At 41.2% G+C, this 22,450-nt stretch overlaps 1 protein-coding gene and 1 pseudogene across 8 annotated transcripts in view; both read left to right on the forward strand.

The window, feature by feature from the left end:
- The window catches only part of LDLRAD4 (low density lipoprotein receptor class A domain containing 4), a 417,129-nt gene that overhangs the window by 78,284 nt on the left and 316,395 nt on the right, over positions 1-22,450 (forward strand). For 3 of the 8 annotated variants that reach the window (XM_059139069.1, XM_059139071.1, XM_059139072.1), the window contains exon 3: positions 4,428-4,522. The exons of the other annotated variants lie outside the window; for them this stretch is intronic. The gene's annotated coding sequence lies outside the window, so the exon portion shown is untranslated. The remainder of the gene's footprint in view (positions 1-4,427; positions 4,523-22,450) is intronic. 8 annotated transcript variants of the gene reach the window in all.
- LOC131811042 (large ribosomal subunit protein eL31-like) lies at positions 20,171-21,799 on the forward strand (annotated as a pseudogene).

A 22,450-nucleotide genomic window follows, 5' to 3' on the forward strand; every position in this document is an offset into this window, starting at 1 on the left:
TTTGCTGCATGGTCCGAAAGGAAATTACTGCCCTTTGGTAAGAGAAGTCCCCAGGTCCCCATGGCTGGCCACAGGAGAATGTTCACAGGAGAGGGTGATGGGACTGAGTGACTCTGGGGCCCCAAGGGTCTCTACGTCTTGGAGGGGCCTTTGCTTTGCTGGTCTGAGGGTGGAGGGGAAGGGGAGAAATGACACTGTGCTCTTTGGTGTTTTCTGGCTGAGTAGAAACCCTTTTTCTGGTATCCTATAAAGAGCTGGGACAATTCAACCCTCTTTACTGGAGCCTGGTAAACACATGGACCAGATTAAAGGGAAGTGCTAGTTCTAGTTCTTGAAACATGGTTTCTTGAATGCCAGAGCCATGATACTGGTGTCCAAATTTCAAGTCTAACATGGAGTCTCTACCAGGTCTATCTATCCTTTCTAAGATGACAGGCCTTTCTTTGATCATTCAGATGAGAAGGAGTAGTTGGTCTGGGATTTGGACTGAAGCTGGAAGTATAGTGGGATTTCTCTTATCTGCAGGAACTGGCAGGAGGGCTCCCTGGAGCAGGCATGCAGTGGGCCACATAGGGGCACTGTGGTGTGGAGAGGCCTGGCATAGCCATTGGGGGAGATAGGTGGCTATGGAGGGGCAGCCTCCCTGCCATTGCTCAGGGGCAGAGCTCTGGTTCTAGGGTGGGATAGTCCAAAAGTGAGGGACTGATTAGCTTTTACTTATCTATTTTTTTGAAAGTATTTTATTTTTAAGTAATTTCTTCATCCAACGTGGGTCTTGAATTCAACCCCAAGATCAAGAGTTGCATGCTCTACCAGCTGAGCCAGGTGCCCCAATGCTTAGCTTTTAAAGACAATGGAGATTCCCAGCATTTATCAATGGGAAGCTGGCATAGAAATTTCTGGTAGAAATTCAAGGGCCTGGGGCGCCTGGGTGGCTCAGTGGGTTAAGCCGCTGCCTTCGGCTCAGGTCGTGATCCCAGGGTCCTGGGATCGGGTCCCGCATCGGGCTCTCTGCTCAGCGGGGAGCCTGCTTCCCCCTCTCTCTCTGCCTGCCTCTCTGTCTATTTGTAATCTCTGTCTGTCAAATAAACAAATAAAATCTTTAAAAAAAAAAAAAAAAAAAAAGAAATTCAAGGGCCTATAGGGTCTGGGGCCAAAGTGCTTGGATAAAAATGCACTTGATCAGGACACAGCTCTTAGGTTCAGGTTGGCACTGAGCACATGGGGTCCAACAGTCTAGTTTAAGTCTGTCCTGCTTCAACTTGGGATTCTTCTGAGGCCTGGACAGGTAGCATTAGCAATGGGCCCTGTCGCCAAATTCTGGGAAAGCAGAAGTCAGTATGTCATGTGTAGTTTGAATATAAAGCTTGTTAGAAATTCCTCCATTTTTGAAATTCTGGGGGAAATATCCATGGGATGCCTTCATCGTTCCCTCTGAAGTTCAAGGACGGAATCCTTAGAGCAGTAATGATATGTAGCATGGAGGTATGCATGTGAAATGACATTTGTAGTGAATAAAAGGGGGTTTGGTTTCCTCTGAAAAGTGAAGATCATTTTTCTAATGCCTCCGTCCATACAGGAACATCAGATCAACCCTCACAAACAGCAGTGCCCTACTGCTGTGGACGGTGGATGCGTGAGTGGCTGTGGAAGATTAAGCCTGGGCCAGACTCTTTCTGGAAATTGACAGATTTTTATAGCAGTGGCAGAACTTTTCAAGTTTATATGTGCGTGTTTGATATCTCAAAGTAAAATCATTTAAAAATCTTTCTTTAGAGTTTTGCTTTTAGAACACCTGCCTCTTCCTCACTGAATCAAGTTAAATGGGTAACACACCCCAACCCCCTCAACCTCTCTGCTTCAGATAAGAGAAAGCCCAAGTAACCGACTACATGGGCCAGAGATGTACGCACCTGGGACTAGCACTCTCGAGCCAGTCCTGGATTTAAGATTAAAGCCCTTCGTGTTGCAACTTGAAGTTTTTAGTCTGCCATGACAGTTACAAGTGAATTTCAGGGAGACATTCAGACTTGCGACCTCCTCATGGATGCTGTTGGTGATGTCTGCATTGGTGGTGAAGTGTGTTTTAGGGTACTCTTGTAGGGGTGTAGAAACAAGAGGGAGGGAGTCCACTGCTCCTGGGCTCCTCAAGGATGCTGTTCTCCTCAGAAGAAGGGGTGGGTTGAAAAGTTGCCTACCTATGATCACCTGATGCTTGCACAGATCAGTCTTTCATGGTAAAGGGGCTCTGTTGGCTCTGTCCGGAGAGAAAATGCCTGTATTCAGGAGAATATACTGGAAATAGGAATAGCTGGTCATAGCCCATCTGGCTCTGCCCAGTGTCTGACAAGTTTTTGGTCCCTGAGGAATTCCACCTTCCCCAGCCATAGCTTCTGGTCCTTGCTTATCTCTGGAGAGCCCGGGTTTTGAAGCCCAGCCAGTACTTTCTTACAGGTGGGGCTAATCCAGAGCACAAAGAGGAAATTGTGGCTTTTCTTCTTATGCTTCCACCCACCTTTGCCTCCTCAACCTCTTGAGGCAGAATGGACGGTTGTAGTGGGAAACTGAACCCTTGTTGGGGGGCCCTGGGAACAAAAGCGGCAACTTGGGGTACATGGGTGACTCTGTCGGTTAATAGTCTGCCTTCAGCTCAGGTCATTATCCCAGGGTCCTGAGATTGAGCCCTGAGTTGGGCTCCCTGCTCAGAGGGAGTCTGAGAGGAGTCTGAGAGGAGTCTTCCTCTCCTCTGCCCCTCCCCCCCGCCTCCCCGCGTCATGTTCTCTCTCGCGTGCACTCTTTCTCTCAAATACATACATACATACATAAAATTTTTAAAAAGAAGAAGAGGGACAACCTCTGCTCTGATGGTCTTTGTCCTAAGGACATGGCCAAGGAAGATCTGTGATTCAGGGACCAGTGCCTGTACTGAGTGGTGTTGCTGCCTATTGTATAGGCTTGTCCTCGTGGAGATGCTTAGAATCATCTCGGCTTATTTTTGGGTCAGGTATGCGAGAATTGGCCATGAAATGAAAACTTGAGTACTCAACAGCAGGATAAGCGAATTTGGTATCTTTAGGTCATCTTTATATTGTCAGCCGCCTTATTCAAGAATTCCTTCGTTGTATGGGACACCCAACAGGATTGTTCAAGCAAAAGGAATACTTTGTGTTATATTTTAATGAAGGATTTCAGCTTACGGAGACCTTCATCTGGTCTTAAATTTCTCAAGCTGAACCCCTCTTCTCATCAGAGATGGGCTGTGGTAAAAAAGAAAGTAAGGTCACTGGGGAGCTAGCAGCTAGTTCAAGCTCTGAAACCAGTTGCTAACCAGCAGCTTTACTTTAAGCACCTCACGTTACAGAGTTTCTGAACACCTGAGGAGTGGGTCTTTTCCATGTTTATATCCTTGACATCCAGCGTGTGCCTGGCGGGCGTAGGTGCTCAGCAAACGTTTTGCCAACTGTGGAAGGAGAAGGTGGACCCAGAGCCTAGCCCAGGGTGTGTTCAGAATAGCTTTAGGAGGTGGGCAAAAGGAAAGATTTTCCAGTCAATTGAATTTTACAGATACTGTCTGTTAAATCCTTTTCTTGGAAATTCTTATTTATTTATTTATTTATTTGGTCAGGAGGGCAGAAGGAGAGGGAGAGAAAGAGTCTTAAGCAGGCTCTGCACCCAGGACAGAGTCCATGAGGGGCTTGATCTCACAACCCTGAGATCATGACCTGAGCTGAGATCCAGAGTTGGATGCTGACCTGACTGAGCCACCCAGGCATTCCCTTTTCTTGGAGATTCTTAATGCACCATGGGCATATTAGACTGTGAGAAGTCCTGTGGTAAAGAAAACCTCAATGTTGTTTAATCTAGACTTTCCTAATCTTTGATACAAGAACACCCTTTGCCTGCAGCTCCATGAAGCTGGAGAAACATTTGCTGGACCAGAATACCTTGAAGGAGACTTCCTGCTGGAATATTCTAGAACTTGAGAGCAGGGGTGGGTTGATGGGACATATTTAGAGGGATAACAAGGTAATACAAGGTTGAAGTTTGGGGCGAGAGGAAGGGGTCTCTCAACAGGGCTCAAACTCCAGATTTTGGAAGTAAACATTTTAGGACACACTCTTCATTCCTAGCATGACCCGGAATCTCTGGTGAAGTATTTTATCTCCCAAGCTGATCTCACACATGCACAGAGAGATGCTCATCTTGTCTTTAGGGAACCTAGCTCAGCGGACCTGTTTCTGTCACGCTCATGAACTTTTTCTTATTTTCCTTTTTAGCAGATTGTAAATATCTTGAAAGCAGGACTCTAGTCAAAACTCTGTACAAATCTCCTGGGCACCATTCCTGGTTATTCACCAATAAGTGATGAAAGTGCTGAAAGATGCTGTAGAAACTTGGTTACCACTGTCCCTTTCCTTTTTCTGTAGGGTCTGAGATGAGCACCGCTAACGGGGCAAGCAGGAGAGTGTCCAGTTGTCCCCTGTCCCAGGTGTGCCTCTCCCCATAACGTCAGCTTCAGCAGGTGGGTTTGATGGTGCCTGCCTGCGAACATGCCCTGGTGGTCTGCTGCTCTCTACTGACCACCCACCGCTGTCTCCGGGAACCCATGCCCCTGCCCCCAGAGTTTCTCTCCTCCCACACCCCCTCCTAGATAAGTACATATAAACGCGATTATGTTTAGAAGCTGAAGCATTTGAATAAATCAGATGCTTTTGCCCAACCCTAGAATAAAGGCTGTAGTTATTTTAACAACAACAACAACAAAAATCCTGCAGTCTTCAGCTATTTCTGGATGTCGACTGGTAATTAGCATGCCATTTGTAATTCATTGCTGTCTCAGGCTGTTTGTTTCCTTGTTCCAGTGTAGCCCAGTTTGGGAGACTAGGTTTATTTCATTTGGAGATGTGATTTTGTGGAGACCTCTAAAATGCCGTCATAAGATTAATGGTTTTCTGTAGCCCAAGTTTGCCAAACCTGGTGTTTGTAGCTCAATTATTAGTCTTCAGTAGCTCTGTGGAGGGGAGTAACAGCTTGTTAGGATGGTATTCCGTTTCCAAGAAAAGTGTCAAAAAGCAACTGCTTCAGGAAGGACTGATACTACCTGGGGTAAGTGACACTTCAGGAGAACAGGTAGTTTTGGGATAGGTTAAGGAGGCTTTACATTGTTTTGCCTATTTCAGTGTTATTCCTGGGATATATTTCACGTTTTTAGTTCATATATTAACCGATGTGCATGAAGGCCAAATGCAGAGGGTGCCTTTTGGAAATTTATACTGCCAGACTGAAAGGAAAATGTTTGCATTTGTTCTTGTAACAGGCAGGCAGGTGAGAAGGCTCCTGGAGACAGCCTAGCCCCACCCCCACACCCGCCATGGTCTCTCCCTGGGGACTTCATGCTTGCTCTCCAGCTGCAGAAGGAAAAGAGGAAAATATGCAGTTACTGTTTCTGTTTTGGAGTGCTGGGACCTGCTGCTGGTTGTAAAATGAGAACTTGGCCAAGGTCCAAAAGGAAAGCTTTTGGTTCCTTCTTTTTAGAAAGATTTATTGGGGGGTAGTCTTTAATGAATAGACTGATTCTCTAGATTTCTCCAGCAGTGTAAGGCTGTCTGACTCTGGCGGCTCAGTTGACCCTATAGTTGCCAACAGTAAAGGCACAAGGCGGGCTGGAACGCAGCATAAGGAGAGCGCGTGTGAGACTATATACCATACATGGTCTCGATGCCTGCCTGGCCATCTTGGGGCTGCCCATGTGTCTTCTCATATCCACTGAAGGGGAACTACATTAACTTTGCCCTCTGAGGACTTAGTTTTGGATGAAGGGAAAGAGGAGTTTTATTATACATGAGCTAAATTTTTCTCAACTAACTTTCTTGACCCTCATTTCCCAAGATGATACAAAAAAAGAAGAAAGCTAAAACAAGACAAAACAAAATAAAGCACTTCTGTGAATGGAAAGCACATGTGTTGTTACCAATGGATCGCTTGATAAAAGGGTTTAGATAGATGAGCACTAGATTCTATTAGGAAAGAATTAAAGTGGTTCTAATTGCCCTATAAGATATGATGATAAGAAGGAACTAGCTCAAATTATACAGAGGCTAAGCAGTCATGCAAAAACTATGGCCTGAAATGTTGGAGAGTGCAGTTTATCACCAGGGAAAGTCATTTCTGGAAATTTTTAGGATGCAAAGGTAAACAACCGGAAAAATTTGAGTACAATTCCGTACCGTGCAAGTACACACCCAGGTACCTCCATCCAGGTGGGTCGTCTGGGATGTCAAACAGAGTCTTTTATGCCAGGACCCATGGGGGACTTGGCGGCTTCCCTGCTCAGCTCCAGTCGTGGTTGATGCTGTCGAAGGCACTGGACTTTCGATACCGCACTGTGCCAGACTGTGGGTCAGACCACCTAGACAAGTGCTGGGGAAGAGGCTATGGAGGGTGGTTGCCTTTCAGACTCATCCCTGTCCAGCAAGACCAACCAGCCATTCTCATCTGATTAATCCAAAAGGTTTCAGCTCTTTCAGCTTTACCTACTGCAGTTTTAAGAAAATGGATTCCATGTGTTTTAGTTTCCAATTATGATATTCAAGAATAATTTCTGTTTTCTGAAATTCCTTGTCGTGGGAACAGGCTCGAGGATAGAGAATTGGTAAATTAAGTACCATGAGGAAGTATTAAGGATTCCCTGAGAATGGGGAGAGGTAAATGACGGAGGAGACAAAAAGAACATCAGAGGAAAGTGGACATGTAGTCTTCTTAGGCGTCGGCTTGCTGATATGGAATCTGGTATAAAAGAAAACTGTGATATGTTTAAAAAACTCATTATTTTTGTTTTTTTAAAAATTAGGTGATATCATTACATGGTTCAAAAATAAAATCCATTATCAAAAGGTATTTATTCAGAGTCTACTTCTGCCTACTCTGTCTCTGTCCCCATAGTCACTGTTATTGTTTCTTATGTATCTTTCTAGAATTTTCTTACCTATTTATAAATTTAAGAATATATCAATCACCACCCTCCGTCTATCCAAAAGGTCTCGTACCCGTTTTTCTGCACACTTTGCTTTTCATGCTTAATGTGTCTTGGAGATCCTTCCACATCCACATCAGTGCATACAAAGCTTCCTTCCTGCTCATTCTTTCTCTCTCCTTTCCGTCCCCGCCGCAAACCCCCCTTCTATTTACAGATGCCTGGTGTCCCATTTAATATACATACCATAATTTATTGAACTGGTTAGTCCTCTATTAATGAACATTTAACTGATTTCCTCATTTGCTTATACAAACAAGATACCATGAATAACATATTTCATTTCACTAAATTACATTGCACTTAATTATATGCAAGCATAACCTTAAGGATAAATTCCCAGATCTGGAATCGTTAAATCAGAGAGCATATGCATTTGTAGTTTTGATTGACATTGCACACCCCCATCAGCAGTGGGTGAAGGTGCCTGTTTTACCACATTCTTAGCAGTAGACCATGTTACCACATTTTTGGAGTTTACCAAACAGATAAGTGGAAAGTGTGCCTAAATGTAGTTTTAATGTACATTTCTATTATTATGAGAAGTTGCGCATCTTTCAGGTGATTGTACGAGCCCTTTCTGTATGTGGATTGTATCTTTTTTTCTCATGGATTTCTAGGAGCGTTTTGTATATCAGGGAAGTAGATTTTGTGATAAAACTTGCAAATACTCTTTGGAAGTTTTTGTTGTCTGTCTTTATACTGATTTTTACCAGCCTGAAATTTCTGATGTTTATGTGGTTATATTTATCATTCTTTTCTTCTGTGGCTTCTGGATTTTGAGTCATAGTTAGGAAGGAATTTCCAACTTGGCTGTAGAAGCACAGTGTTGTTTAGGATTAACTGGTTTTAGAAATTCTGTTGGTTTCTGTTTCTAAAACCTAAAAATAACAGATTATTCAAATTATACTTGTTTTTTTGTTTAGTGTGATTTGCATTTGTCCTTTCTTCTTGACTCTATTTAATGTGTATTTACTACATTTTTCCATCTCCCATAACTGGAAAGAGATTCTAATTGCCACAAAGTGAAAAATGGAGGGCATGCTCTCATTGGGGTGGATTAGATTTATGGAGGGTTGTATGTGGCCCTGGCGCCTGTGAGTGGTTCTGCCTGGTGGGACTAGGCACTGTCATGGAAAGAAGTGTAGGGTGGTCTAGAGTGCCTTGGAATGCGTTGAGAGCGATAGAAGGTGTTATTTGTTATGTTAATGTGGAAACTTTTGAAAAGCACTTAAGGATGGGTAGCACTTAAGGATGTAATGCTGGAATACAAATACCCAACAAGTAGCCTTGGAAATTCACGAGTTGGATGAGGATGAATTGGCCAATGAAAGTAGAACTCCAGATATTTCACTTTCTATTCATTCTGGTTCCTAGTTTTTCTTGCAAGAAATTATTAGATGTGCCCAGCCTCTTATGTTTATTACTTATAATTCTGTTTTCCCCATGTGAGTTTATTGAGGATTTGGGGGTTGGTTCATGGGAAGGAGTCTGGAATGACACAGTACCCCATTCCTGTGGTCTCTGTAGTACTCTATAGTCATGTTAAAGACCTTAAAAAGACAAATTTGGGTGGGTCGGATAACTTAGACCTTTGTGAGTGATATTGTGACTTATAAGAAATATATATATTTGATTATTCAGATAACCAAAATATATTTCTTATATATATTTGGTCTTTGTTTATAATTCCCAATGCACAGCTTCTAAAACCCTTGGAATATCCTAAGCGTTGAGAGTGATAAAAGGTGTTATTTGTTATGTTAATGTGGAAACTTTTGAAAAGCACTTAAGGATGGGTAGCCAGTGGAGCTAACCTGGTGATAAGAGGGTTAGAACTTTTAGTCCTTCCTACCCCTTCCCCATCTCTAGGGAGGGTAGCGGGGCTCAAAGCTGACTTAGTTGCTAATGGCCAGTGATTTAATCAATGTATGTAATGAAGCCTTCATAAAATTCCAAAGGACAGTGTTTGGAGACCTTCCGGGTTGATGAATACCCAGAGATTGGGGAGAGTATAGCACCTAGAGAGAGTTTGGAAGCTCTCTGCCCTTTCCCCATACCTTGTCCAACTCAACTCTTCCTTCTGGCTGTTTCTGAGTTACATCCTTTTTAAATGAAATGATAATCTAGTAAGTAAGATGTTTCTCTGAGTTCTCTGAGCCACTGTAGCAAATTAATGGAACCTGAAGAGGAGATCCTGGGAACCTCTGATTTTATAGCTAGTCAGTCAGAATTACAGGACCTGCATTTATGAGTGACATCTGAAATCCAAGGAGGAGGTTGTGGGACCCTCTCATGTATAGCAGTTAAGTCAGAAGGACAGGTAACAACTGCGACTGGCCTCCTCAAGTGGCATGGGAGAACAGTGTTGCAGGAGTGAACCCTCAGCCTCTGGGATCTGATGGTATGTCTGGGTAGATAGCATCAGAATTGAGTTGAATTCTCCTTGGACACCCTGTTGGTGTCCAAGAATTGCTTCATTGTGTGGGGAGCCATCCCTGCATGCACACACACACACACACACACATTGGAATTGGTCTCAGAACACCAATTTGACCTTGGTCACCTAGAATAAGATCTTATACATGATTTATCTTTGTGGAGTAAGCATTTTCTACAACTTGGGAGATGAGGTGAAAGTGGGGTCTGAGGGACACTGGGAGTGATACAGGAGAGATGGGAAATAGGGACTTTGGGATGACTATATTTAAGACTGGAAAATGCCAGCTAGTCTGATGTCTACCTTTATGAAAAATGATTTGTTCAGGATTCAGCCTGTCCCTGCTGGAGCTGTTACCAGCTTATACTGGCTATTATTTTTGTCAACTGTAGTAATTCTGACTTGTCTGTTGGCAGGCAGCTGTTTTAACTGTGTATCATTTTAAGCAAATGAAGGTGACTTTTTAGCATCAGGCCTTGAATTCCTGCCATTGAACAGCCTCAACTAAATTCCATACATGGTTGATTCTTGGCTGTGTGGTTGCCAATCACACAGGTGTAGTTGAGCAAGCCTGTGGTTTATCGTCGTCTTCTCCCTCCTCTTACTCCCTTCTTCTTGCTATCCTTCATTTAGCATTTCTCCACTGGTAAGCAAATTTAGGTAAAGTCAGGAAAATTCAGGATGGATGATTTTGCTCAGGAAAGCACTCCAGGCAGCAGTAAATTTTCAGGGCTCCGTGGAGGAAGAGGGCCTGCAAGAGGCCCTGCGTTTTCTATTCTGTTCCATTCATCATCAGAGACCACCGATGGTCAGAGAGAGACTGGGAGAGTGGAGTCCCGATAACTGTGGAGGGGGACAGGCAGGTGCTGTCAGAGCCTCAGACGTTGCTGAGAGGTCTTAGAAGACAGGGGTTGAATGGTCTTATTGAATTTGGAAATCAAGAGGGCATTGGAAAGTTTTACCAGAGCACGTTCAGAAGGCTGACTGTGGGATGAAAAATGAACCTTCTGCTCAGTTTTGAGAGTTCCTTGCTCACAGACCCTGTTGAATGGAAAGGCTGACCCAGGGGAGGCCATTGTTTATTTAAGATCATCTGTTCTATATGAACTATTGCATAAATTAGCAGAGAGTTGTCATTGTTGGACCTGCTGGTATAATACGAAATGCCCATGTGACAACTTCCAAGCTCTTGCCAAACATGAAGTTTTTAAAAAAACTTTTAATTTAAATTCCAGTTACTTAATGGTGTAGTATTAGTTTCAGGTGTACAATATGGTGATTTAGCATTGGCGTACATCACCTGGTGGTCATCATAAGTGCCCTCCTTAATCCCTATCACCTGTTTAACCCCCAGCACCATATAGATACGGTAACTATCAGTTTGTGCTCTATAGTTAAGAGTCTGTTTCTTGGTTTGCCTTACTCTCTCTCTCTCCCTTTTTTTTTTTGCTTTGCTAGTTTTTGTTTCTTAAATTCCACATGAGTGAAATCATAAATGGTATTTGTCTTTCTTTGACTGACTTGTTTCACGTAGCATAACAATCTTTAGCTCCATCCATGTTGTTGCAAATGGCAAGATTTCATTCTTTTTTATGGCTGAGTAATATTACATTGTATGCATATACACCAATCTTTATCCATTCACTTATTGATGGACACTTGGGCTATTGTAGATAATGCTGCTGTAAACATAGGGGTATAATTATGCCTTTGAGTTAGTATTTTTGTATTCTTTGGGTAAATACCCAGTAGTGTGAAGCTAGATTTAGGGTAGTTCAATTTTTAACTTTTATGAGCCTATTCCTTACTTTTCCAAATTGGCTGCACCAGTTTGCATTCCCACCAATAGTGCAAGAGGGTTCCCCTCTTGCCACATCTTTGCCACACCTGTTGTTTCTTGTGTTGTTGATTTTAGCCATTCTGACAGGTGTGAGGTGGTACCTTATCATAGTTTTGATTTGTATTTCCTTGATGTTAAGTAATATTGAACATCCTTTCGTGTATCTGTTGGCCATATGTATGTCTTCTTTGGGAAAATGTCTATTCATGTCTTCTGCCCATTTTTTAACAGGATTATTTGGGTTTTTTTGGGGGGTGGTTATTATTATTATTTTTTTATAAGTTCTTTATATATTTTGGATACTAACCTCTTATTGGATATTTCATTTGCAAATATCTTCTCCCATTCCTTAGGTTGCCTTTTAGGTTTTTTTTTGTGTGGAAGATTTTATTTATTAATTTTAGAGAGTGTGGGAATGGTGGGGGGTACAGAGAGAGAGGGAAGAGAGACTTTCAAGCAGACTGTGCTGAGCTTAGGCCTGATGTGGGGCTAGATCTCACAACCCTGAGATGATGACCTGAGGTGAAATCAGGAGTCAGATGCTTAACTGACTGAGCCACTCAGTCCCCTCAGTTGCCTTTTAGTTTTGTTGATTGTTTCCTTCACTGTGCAGAAGTTTTTTTTATTTTGATGTAGTCCCTGTATTTTATTTTTCTTTTTGTTTTCCTTCTGTCAAGAGATATATCTAGAAAGAAGTTGCTACAACCAATGTCAAAGAAGTCATTGCCTATGTTCTTTTATAGGATTTTTACAATTTCAGGTCTCACATTTAGGACTTTAATCCATTTTGAGTTTATTTTTGTGTATGGTGTAAGCAGGTGGTCCAGTTTCATTCTTTTGAGTGTTGCTGTCCAGTTTTCCCATCACCATTTGTTGAAGAGACTGTCTTTTTCCCACTGGGTATTCTTCCCTCTTTGTCAAAGATTAATTGACCATATAACTGGGGGTTAATTTCTGCGTTTTCTATTCTGTTCCATTCATCTATGTGTCAATTTTTGTGCCAGTACCATATTGGCCAAACATGCAATTTTAAAAAACAGTTTCTATTTGTGATTTATCAAGATATCCAGAAGTGAATTTGTTATATGTGTGTATGTTGGGGGGAATTATGCCTTTGTTTTGTTTTTTTGGATTTACTTATTTATTTTAGAGGAAAAGAAAGGGAGAGAGAATCTCAAGCAGACTCCATGCTGAGCATGGAACCCAGAGTGGGACTTCATCTCACGACCCAGATCATGACCTGAGCTGAAACCAAGAGTTGGATGCCTAACATGCTGTACCACCTAGGTGCCTCTTATTGCTTTTCTTTGTGACTTGAATCCATATGACCTTTATTCTACAGGGTCCATCTTCTCCAAAGAATTCTATCACTGAACTTAAAACTACTGATGGATGATAATGAGATCATTTAAAGATTCATTATGAGAAATATAGAGCTGGATAAATGGCCAAGATGATAGTTTTTTGATCTGCAGATTGGCATTATCCACTTCTTTCAAATTGTAGTGAAGACAGGAGATGCTGTTAGGCCTGCTTGGGCTTGCAGTCAGGGGAAAAATAAGAGTAGGACTGTGTTTGCTCTAATAACCAAAAGAAAACCTAACCCTCTCCATAGCCAGGGGGCACTTCAGGGGTTTTTGTTTGTTTGTTTTTTGTTTTTTGCTATTATTACGTTTAATTTGTTTATAGAGTTTGCCTTTTATTTGTTCATTCATTAATTCAACATTAATCCAACTAACATTTTGTGTTACATACAGTGTGGGGATGGATGTCATGGTAGAAAAATATATATATATATAGGTAGAAGATATAGTACTTGCTCTCAGAGATTTAACAATCTGATCTGATCAGAGAGGCCAGTGGTATGACCAGTGAATTCCCACTGAGGTGGGGTTGGAGGAGGAAGCCTTAGTTGGCTCTGTGCTTTTCTTATCCCCTGGACTCCTTTTGTGTTTGGGCATGTTTGGCTTTTTATTATTTACAGTAGACAGTCTGAGAAATATAATTTTTTAGTTTTGAAATTAGCATATTTACCTTTGCTTATTTTTAAATTTTACTTGGGAAACTTTGCAGAGTTAAACTGCCCTTAAGAAGATGATTTGGTGTTTTGGAAAGATACAGGTTTTGATAGAAGAAGTAAAAGTTCAAATTCCTGTTCCACACTTAGCATTAATTACTACGGCCTTAGACAAACTATTTAACTCACTGAGCCTCTGTTCCCTGCTCCACAAAATGAGGAGAACACTACCTATCTGGAGGGCTGTTATAAAGATAAGGACAAATTAAAAGCCTTGACTATTACTGGGGAAGACAGAGGATCCATGTGACCTTTCTTATTTTATATTTCAAATCCATTCATTCATTCATTCATTCATTCATCTGTCCATTTTACTGTTGAGTCAGAGTGTATTGGGTGCTTCCTATATGCCAGGATTTGTGGTAGGTGGGGCACAAATATGATTAAGATTCCATCCCATCCTTAAGTAGCTACTCAGGGGGGCTGACTTTCAGTCTCCTCAGGATGGGGCAGCAGATCCCACTCAGGGCCTTCTGATACTCTCTGCTTATAGATCCATCCTTATGTGAGAGAGTAGTTGTGTGTCCTTGAAGCGGCACCGAGAGGGTGGTCCTGGTGGTGGTGGTGGCAGCAAAAAGCTCTCATGTCCGTTAGTTCTCTTTGATGTCACCAGCTATCTTCCATTGACTCTCAGGGACCATTATTCTTCAGGCCATTGATAGCACCACTTGCATTGGCCAGCAGAGCTGACTTTTACCTGTTTTATCCTCAAGAGTACAAACCGCACCGAATGATGTTTTTTAGTTGGTCATTACAGTGTGCTCAAGTGAGATTTTTTGGGGAAAAAAAAATTTTTTTTTAAATTTATTTGTTTATTTGACAGAGAAAGAGATCACAAGTAGGCAAAGAGGCAGGCAGAGAGAGAGGGAGAAGCAGGCTCCCTGCTGAGCAGAGAGCCCAACTTGGGGCTTGATCCCAGAACCTTGGGATCATGACCCAAACTGAAGGCAGAGGCTTAACCCATTGAGCCACCCAGGTGCCCCTCAAGTGAGATTTTGAAATAACCTTTAGGGGGTTCTTAAGAGATGAATATATTAGGGACTGTGACAATGGGCAATACCATCTGGTTTCCTTGTCTTTCTGTTTAGGAAAGATGATAGATTAGCCTGGAGGTAGAGGAAATGCTCCCAGGCCTGACTGGGAGGAGTCCTACATATTCAGGTTGCCTTGGAAAAATCTCCTGAGTCATCCAGATGTCCTTGGCTAATCTGTAAAATAAAAATTCAGAGGAAGCTATATACTATAGGAACTATGGGAAAGCACCATTAAAAAAATAAATTCAAAGTTAAATTACTGCATAATTTTCCTCTTAAAGTTATATGAATGAGATGTCTTAAATAATTATAATTATAAAACCAGTGGGGAAAACTCTTTCTAAGCCTCAGGTGTATTATATGTCTTGTGATTTTTGTTTAAGCCTAGAGCTTGAGAGAGATGGTAATAAAATAATATAAAAGAAACACAAGATTCTATTTCTGTGTGATTTTCCTTTTTTTTTTTTTTTTCTTTCTTTACCTTTGATTGTTTTACTGATTATTAACTACAGGAAGGGGTTGGTCTGCTTTGTGTTCATCTGTGGGGCTTGATCTACAAATGTAAGCATTTTTGGTGAAGAAGTGCTAAAAGAGGGCTTCCATCTTCATAGAATTGAGGGGTTACTAGAGTGGATCTGTTATTTTGTTCACCTTTTGCTATCTCTATTCTTTGGAAGAAAGGACAAGCTTGCAAAACTTGTTGCTTCCTCATTTTCACAGAGACCTGTGAGAACCAGCATGTTTGGCCAACCTGTTTGGGTTCAGATGCCTTGCTTGGCCTCACATTGGAGGCTGAGATCAGTTGCACCCTAGCTCTCTGCCACAGCTGGCTAGCTGGCAGCCCCATGCTTCAGCGGTGTGGTCATAAGGGAGAGTACCATTCACATGTGCTCTTGACCGTTCTCTTCTTTTGGCAAATGAGCAATTTTGGGTTGTTTTTATCTCTGTGGTGAACCCGATTTCCCCGTGTGATAAACAGTTGTTTAAAGGACTGTCTTCCCCCGCAGTCTTCCCCACAGTGGGAACAGGAAGTTAGTCTTCTTGGCATTTGTGTGCATTTCATTTGAACAAGAACATTTTGCACCTGTTGATGTACTGCTTTTTAATTGTTCACAGCTGTGTTCTCTCTCTCTCTCTCTCTCTTTTTATTTACTTTTTTTTGTCTTCGAAATTGCAAGGACTTTGAGGACAGTGATGGTTCTGCCTCTTTTTGCCTTTGCTCCCTTTATTTCATGCTAGTCTGCATGGCCGTGTTCTTAAACCAACCCCATACAGGGGTGGGCTGATTCCCTCCTTCGTTGAGTGATATTTTAGTGCTAGAGGTGAGGAAAATAATTTCTTTTTGCAGGTTGGGTTTTTTTTTGTTGTTGTTGTTCTTTGTTTTTTGTTTTTTATGTTTTCGAAGACAGAAATGGAGGGAAGCAAGAGAAATCATTATTATTTTATTGTGAACTAGGTGGATCCAAAAAATATCTTTCCACTGCTCTCAGCCCATTCTTTAGTAATATCTCATGGGTAAATTTAACACAAAGTTAGTGTTGAAAGGTCTGTTTTCAAATTGTTAGTATCAGGTGAAGAAGCAACATCTTCAAGTCATCCCAGTAATGAATTTGGGAATCAGTGGGGCTCAAGGGGAAATATCTTGGTAGAATTTATGGGGTCTTGACTTATTTCCTAACAGACTGGGATTTCTCAGTCACAAGTAGATTAGAAAGGACACTTTAAAAGAAACTAATTTAAAAATTTTTTAAATTCCAGTATAATTAACATACAATGTTATATTAGTTTTAGGTGTACAATGTAGTGATTCAACAGTTCTATATATTACTCAGTACTTACCAAGAGAAGTGTACTCTTAATCCCTTTCACCTATTTCATCCATTTCTTCACACACCCTCTCTCTAGTAATCACTGATTTGTTCTCTGTATTTAAGAGCCTGGGTTTTTGTTTGTTTATAAAAGAGACTATTTTTGACCTAAGAATATTTTATAGGTTAGAGGCAGCAAAGGGATATGAGCAAAGGGCTCTGGAAAAATGGTAGTTGTTTTTATATTGTTAAACCATGTCAGATAGTTTATTTAGAAAGTGTTCTTTTAATTTTAACACTTCTTGTGATATGGCTGTTACTCTTGTAGTAATATATGTGTAAAAGGAATAAAAATGACTTAGCTTTATTTTGAAATATTAACATTAGAAACTGCACATTTGTTGAAAAAGTGTTATCAACAAGAATTAAACAGTAGTCCCCACTGGCCCAGTGCATTTGGAAACTGCTCTAGTGGTAGTTAAGCATGGCCTGTGAGTGCTACATGTTTTGGAGATGACAACTGGTAAACCAGTTTTTCAACTTCCTCTTGGAAGGTTGACATATGTATCTAATCAGTAGACACTTGGAGTGCCTGGGTGGCTCAGTCAGTTAAGTGTCACACTCTTGATTTCTGGTCAGGTCATGATCTCAGGGCTGTGATCTCAGGTTCATGGGATTGAACCACTGTAGGGCTTAGTGCTCAGTAGGGAGTCTGCTTGAGAATCTCTCTCTCCCTCATCCTCTGCCCCTCCTCCTTATACACATGCATGTGCTCTCTTTCTCAAGTAAATAAATATCACTTAAAAAAAAAGTAGACCCTTTTCTAGGTGGTGTGCATAGGCTGACTTTGTGTAAATCAGGAGAGCTGCTCCCCCTCCCAGGTGTGCTCAGAAGGTTTCAGATCATTGCTTAGAGGAAGAAAGCTCTACCTCTTTTTCTCTGGGTAGTTCCATAGGCCATAAGGGTTCTTAATGAGGCATCAAGCCTTCAGAACACCAGATTGCAGGCTCCCCAGGTCTCATGTAACTCCCCTCTCCATGATGTGTAATGCTGGAAATAGCACTCAGGAATAATGGACTATTGGGTTGTGTGCCCTGAAGTCCATGGAGGTAGAAGATGCCTTGCTTGAAGGGTTGTAAACCAGGCAAGTCCAACCCCAACATTTCACACATGTGAACCAGGTTGCTTCCATCCATGAAGTTCTCCTTAGAAATCCCCAGGTAACACATAGATAACTGACCAATGAGTAACCCTGCCTTTTCGTTCCTGTTCTTTAATTCCTACTCTTATGTCTTAAATTTGCCAATGACGAGTGAACCCATGAAATCCTAAGCTACCCCACTCTCAGACCCTAATAAAGGCAGACCCCTAGTTCTGTGGTCTCTCCCTTTCTTTCTACCTCTGACTTTGCTATGTGGCTCTTAGGCCTGCCATGTACCCTCCAAGACCTCTGGGTAATAAATCTTACTCTTCAGAGTTCCTGGATGTTTTTTTGCTTAGGTGCATTTTGCAGTCGTAATCAGAACCATAAGGGCCTGTCAACCTGCCACAAGTAATATGGTCCAGGTGAGTGCCTCAGGCATTCCTAGCCAACAGCACCTCTTTTAACGTTCCTGCACTCAATTCCAAACTGTGTATGTGTGTGTCTGTGTGTGCATGCAGTCCCCATCATCAGGATGTCCAAAAATTCAACTCAATTTTGACATTATGCAAAGAAAGTATCAGATTCCACAGGCTAAGTGTTCAGTCCTACAAGACTGCCACCCCACCCCCCTTCACATGTCAGTTGCAAGGCCCAGGCTGTTTATTACCTGTGCTCTGACCAGCAGGCAGAAGGAAAGATGGGAGGATCCAAGGACTTCCTTCTTAGGTTCAAATAATTTGCTGAAGTGACTTAGAGAAAGAACTCAGAGAAACACCTATGTTTACCAGTTTATTAAAGGATATAATAAAGGATGTAATCAGTAGCCAGAAAAAGAGACACATAAGGGCAAGGTCACAAACAAAAGGAGTCTCTGTCCTCATGGACTATGAGCCTGGCTCAGTGGCATGTGGAAGCATTCTGGTTCCCCATCCATGGAAGCACTCTGAAGAAAGGACTAAAAAGGCTGTCCTCTTGGGTTTTTATGGAAGTTTCATTACATAGCCACGATTAATAAGTCATTGACCACTGGCTGATTCAACCTTCAGCCCCTCTCCCTCCCTAGAGTTCATGGGGCAGGGCACTAAATGTTCCAACCGTCTAATCACTTGGTTCTTCTGGCAACCAGCTCCTGCTCTTGGGTGAGTTTCAGAAGTCACCTTTATTAATAATAAGACACCCTTTCATCTTCATGGCTCTGAAGCTTTTTTAGGAACTATGGGTGAAGACCACATATATCTGAGAAATGTGTTTTGGTTATCTGGATGATCAAATATATATTTCTTATAAGTCATTGTATATCATAACAGAGCTGGTCTTTTCTCCCTGAAAGTGAAGGCCTGCTTACCAGCAGTTCACAGATGAGAGTTGAAAAGGGGAGGAGGGTCTCCAAACTTGGAAGATAAACATTGGATGGTGCTTGACTTGGATTGAGAGTACGGGCAGAATTGTCCAGACAGGTAGGTGGAATTGAGTCTTATGTTTAGGTCTGATTATGTGGCTTAGTGACTGGAAATATGGAGGAGGTGGGCCCAGAAGGAAGACTCATAAGACAAAATGGGTTGGACCAGATATAAGGAAGTTGGATATATGTAGAGGTGAACCCAGCAGTGAGAGTTGGCAAATCCAGGTTTGTCAAACCCCAGGAAATATTCAGAGTTGTAATTGGAGCAGGGCAGTATATGTAGTAAGCCTGGGTAGAATTCTGATGAGTAGTTGAAATAATTGGATCCTACTTATCTGGGCTTTTAAATCAAAAACTATTTAGCTATGTAACTTTGAGGCCTTTTAGAATAACTTCCAAAAGAAGAGAGATTTCTGGATAGGAAAGAGCTCCAAAGATGAAAGCCACTAGTTCATTTCTGCTTTTAGTGAAAGTGGAGTAGCTTATAGGTCAACTTTGCCATAAAGCCATCTTGAAAAGCTGGAAAAGTACAAAAAAGGTGACCAGGACTTGAGGAACCAGGGTACTGAAGAGAAAGGAAGCATACCGATCAAGCCAACATTCTGTGATGGTTTTCTCCTTGACATATTTGGTCCTTCATAAAGGCTCTGGGAATTGAAAGGCAAACAAGTCAACCAAAAGTGCTTCCCAAGAAGCTGGGATCATTAATGGAGCTGTTGGCAATCCTATGTGGAGACAAAACTTGGAGTTGGAACCATGAAGAGTGTTGGGATCTTGGACAGAGGGGAAGAATGTTAAGATGAGCCCAATTATCTGCACTGCTGTTTTCTTCAAGGCATTTGCAGATGTGTTAACTGCTCAGAGGTTAAGAAGTGAAGAGAAAGCTATTCTTTTTTTTTTTTTTAATTTTTATTAACATATAATGTATTTGTTAATTTGTTATTTGTCCCAGGGGTACAGGTCTGTGAATCGTCAGGCTTACACACTTCACAGCACTCACTATTTCACATATAATCCCCAATGTCTGTAACTCAACCACCCTCTCCTTACCCCCTCTCCCCCAGCAACCCTCAATTTGTTTTGTGAGATTAAGAGTCTCTTATGGTTTGTCTCCCTCCCGATCCCATCTTGTTTCATTTTTTTCCCTCCCTATCCCTCAAACCTTCCACTCTGCCTCTCAAATTTCTCATATCTGGGAGATCATATGATAATTTTCTTTCTCTGATTGACTTATTTTGCTCAGCATAATATCCTCTAGTGCCATCCATGTCATTGCAAATGGCAAGATTTCATTTCTTTTGATGACTGCATGGTATTCCATTATATGTATATATGTGTATATATATACACACATATATAAAATACAATACATTACACACACACACACACACACACACACGTTTTTTATCCGTTAACCTGTTGATAGATATCTAGGCTCTTTCCGTAGTTTGGCTATTGTGGACATTGCTGCTATAAACATTTGGGTGCATGTGCCCCTTTGGATCACTACATTTGTTTCTTTAGAGTAAATACCCAGTAGTGCAATTGCTGGGTCATAGGGTAGCTCTATTTTCAACTTTTTGAGGAACCTCTATGCAAAATGGAGGAAACTTCCAAACAAAATTTGGAATTTAGGGCTTGTCAAGGAAAAGGAGACCTGGTAAGCACTCTAGACATCCTGCTAGGGTCTAGCCTCCCCCAGGAGTAAGAGTAAACTTGAAATAAACTTGAAATACGGCATCCTTCACAAAAGATTGAAATGTTGCTTTGAACCAGTTTAACTCAGAGTGGATTGTAGTGGTCCGTCCCAATTCTAATAACCTGCCAGAAAGCAAAAATAAATCATCTCTGAAGAATAACATCAGCCAGACTCACAGATTGACTTGTTAGTTTTTGATACCCAATGTCTGGCATTCAATGAAAAATCAACAGGGATGCTAGGAAATAGGGCTAAATGATTAAAAGAAAAAAAAAAGTAAAAATTAATGCTGAAAACAGCAACAGGTGATCCAGCTATTAAAATAATTAGGTATGGATTTTGAAAGAGCTGCCATTAATATGTTCAAGAAAGTAGTTGAGAATTTCACAGATGAAATGGAATGTATAAAAAAGGGACCCAGATGGAATTGCTGGAAAAGAAAGATACAGTCAATAAAGTGAATTAAATAGATAAATTTGATAGCAGATTGGACATAGGAAATTAGCAAACTCTGCAATATAGGCCAATAGAAAATATTCAGACTGAATATTTGAGAAAGAAGAGTAGGAAAATAGAAGGGCATAGCAACCATATGAGACACAGTGAAGTGACCCAGGATGTATATAAATAAAGAGAAATGATGAGAGAAGAGACAGATTGGGGCAGAAGCAATGTTTGAAATGATACTGTTTGAGAATTAATCTCAAACTGTATAAAGATATTAAGTCAGAGATTCAAGAAGCTCTACAAACTCCAAACATGATAAATACAAAGAAGATCACACCTAACATCATAATAAAACCAGAACACAAAGAGAAAGTGTTAAAAAGCAGCCAGAGGGTTTTCTAACCAGAGCCCAGCAGAATGGCTCCTGCAAAGAAGGGTGATGAGAAGAGGGCCATTCTGCCACCAACAATATAGTGACCAGTGAATACACTATCGGCATTTACAAGTGTATCCAAGGAGTGGGTTTCAGGAAGTGTGCCCTTTGGGCATTCAGAGAGATCTGGAAATTTGCCATGAAGGATATGGGAATTCCACGTGGGTACATTGACATCAGGCTCAACAAAGATGTCTGGGCCGAAGGAATAAGGAATGTTCCATATTGTATCTGTGTGCAGTTGACCAGAAAACATAACAAAGGATGAAGATTCACCAAACAAACTCTATACATTGGTTACCTATATACCTATCACCACTTTCAAAAATATACAGACAGTTAATGTGGATGAGAGCTAACTGCTGATTATCAAAGGTATAAAACTGCAGTAGACGAAAAACATACATTATATTAAAAGGGCTACTGTAAGACCGGGGGTAGGCTTTTCCACAAAAATAATTGAAATGAGAAGACAATGAAATGATCTTTAAAGCGATGAAGAAAGTAACTGTCAATGTAATTCACTTCCCAGTGAAAGTATCTTTCAAAATGAAGGCAACTAAAGGGCATTTTCAGACCAAAGCAGAGAGAATTTGTCACCAGAAGACCCATAGTCAAAGAAATATTAAAGAGAATCCTTTTATACAGAAGGAGAAATGATTCCAAGTGGAAGCATGGAAATATAGTAAATATAGGAAGAGTAATAAAAACAATAACTATGTAGACAATTCTACATGAATATTGACTGTAGAGCATCAACAACAAAATAATATCTTGTATATACATTAATTTAAAAAATACTTCATTGGCACACCTCGGTGGCTTAGTTGGTTAAGCTTCTGTTTTCTGCTTGGGTCATGGTCCTAGTGTCTTGGAATTGAGCACCACATCGGGCTCCCTGCTCAGTGCGGAGCCTGCTTCTCTCTCTCCCTTTGCTGCTCTCCCCGCTTGTGCTCTCTCTCTCTGTCAGATAAATAAAATCTTTAAAAAAAAAAATCCTTCGTTGGTAAAAAATGCTAACCAACATGTGAGCTTTCAGCAAGTCAAATCTTATTGCTGGTAGAGGGTCTTACCTTGATATTGATGGCTGCTT

Source organism: Mustela lutreola, chromosome 11, assembly GCF_030435805.1.
Source record: "Mustela lutreola isolate mMusLut2 chromosome 11, mMusLut2.pri, whole genome shotgun sequence".
Classification (NCBI taxonomy): Eukaryota; Metazoa; Chordata; class Mammalia; order Carnivora; family Mustelidae; genus Mustela; species Mustela lutreola.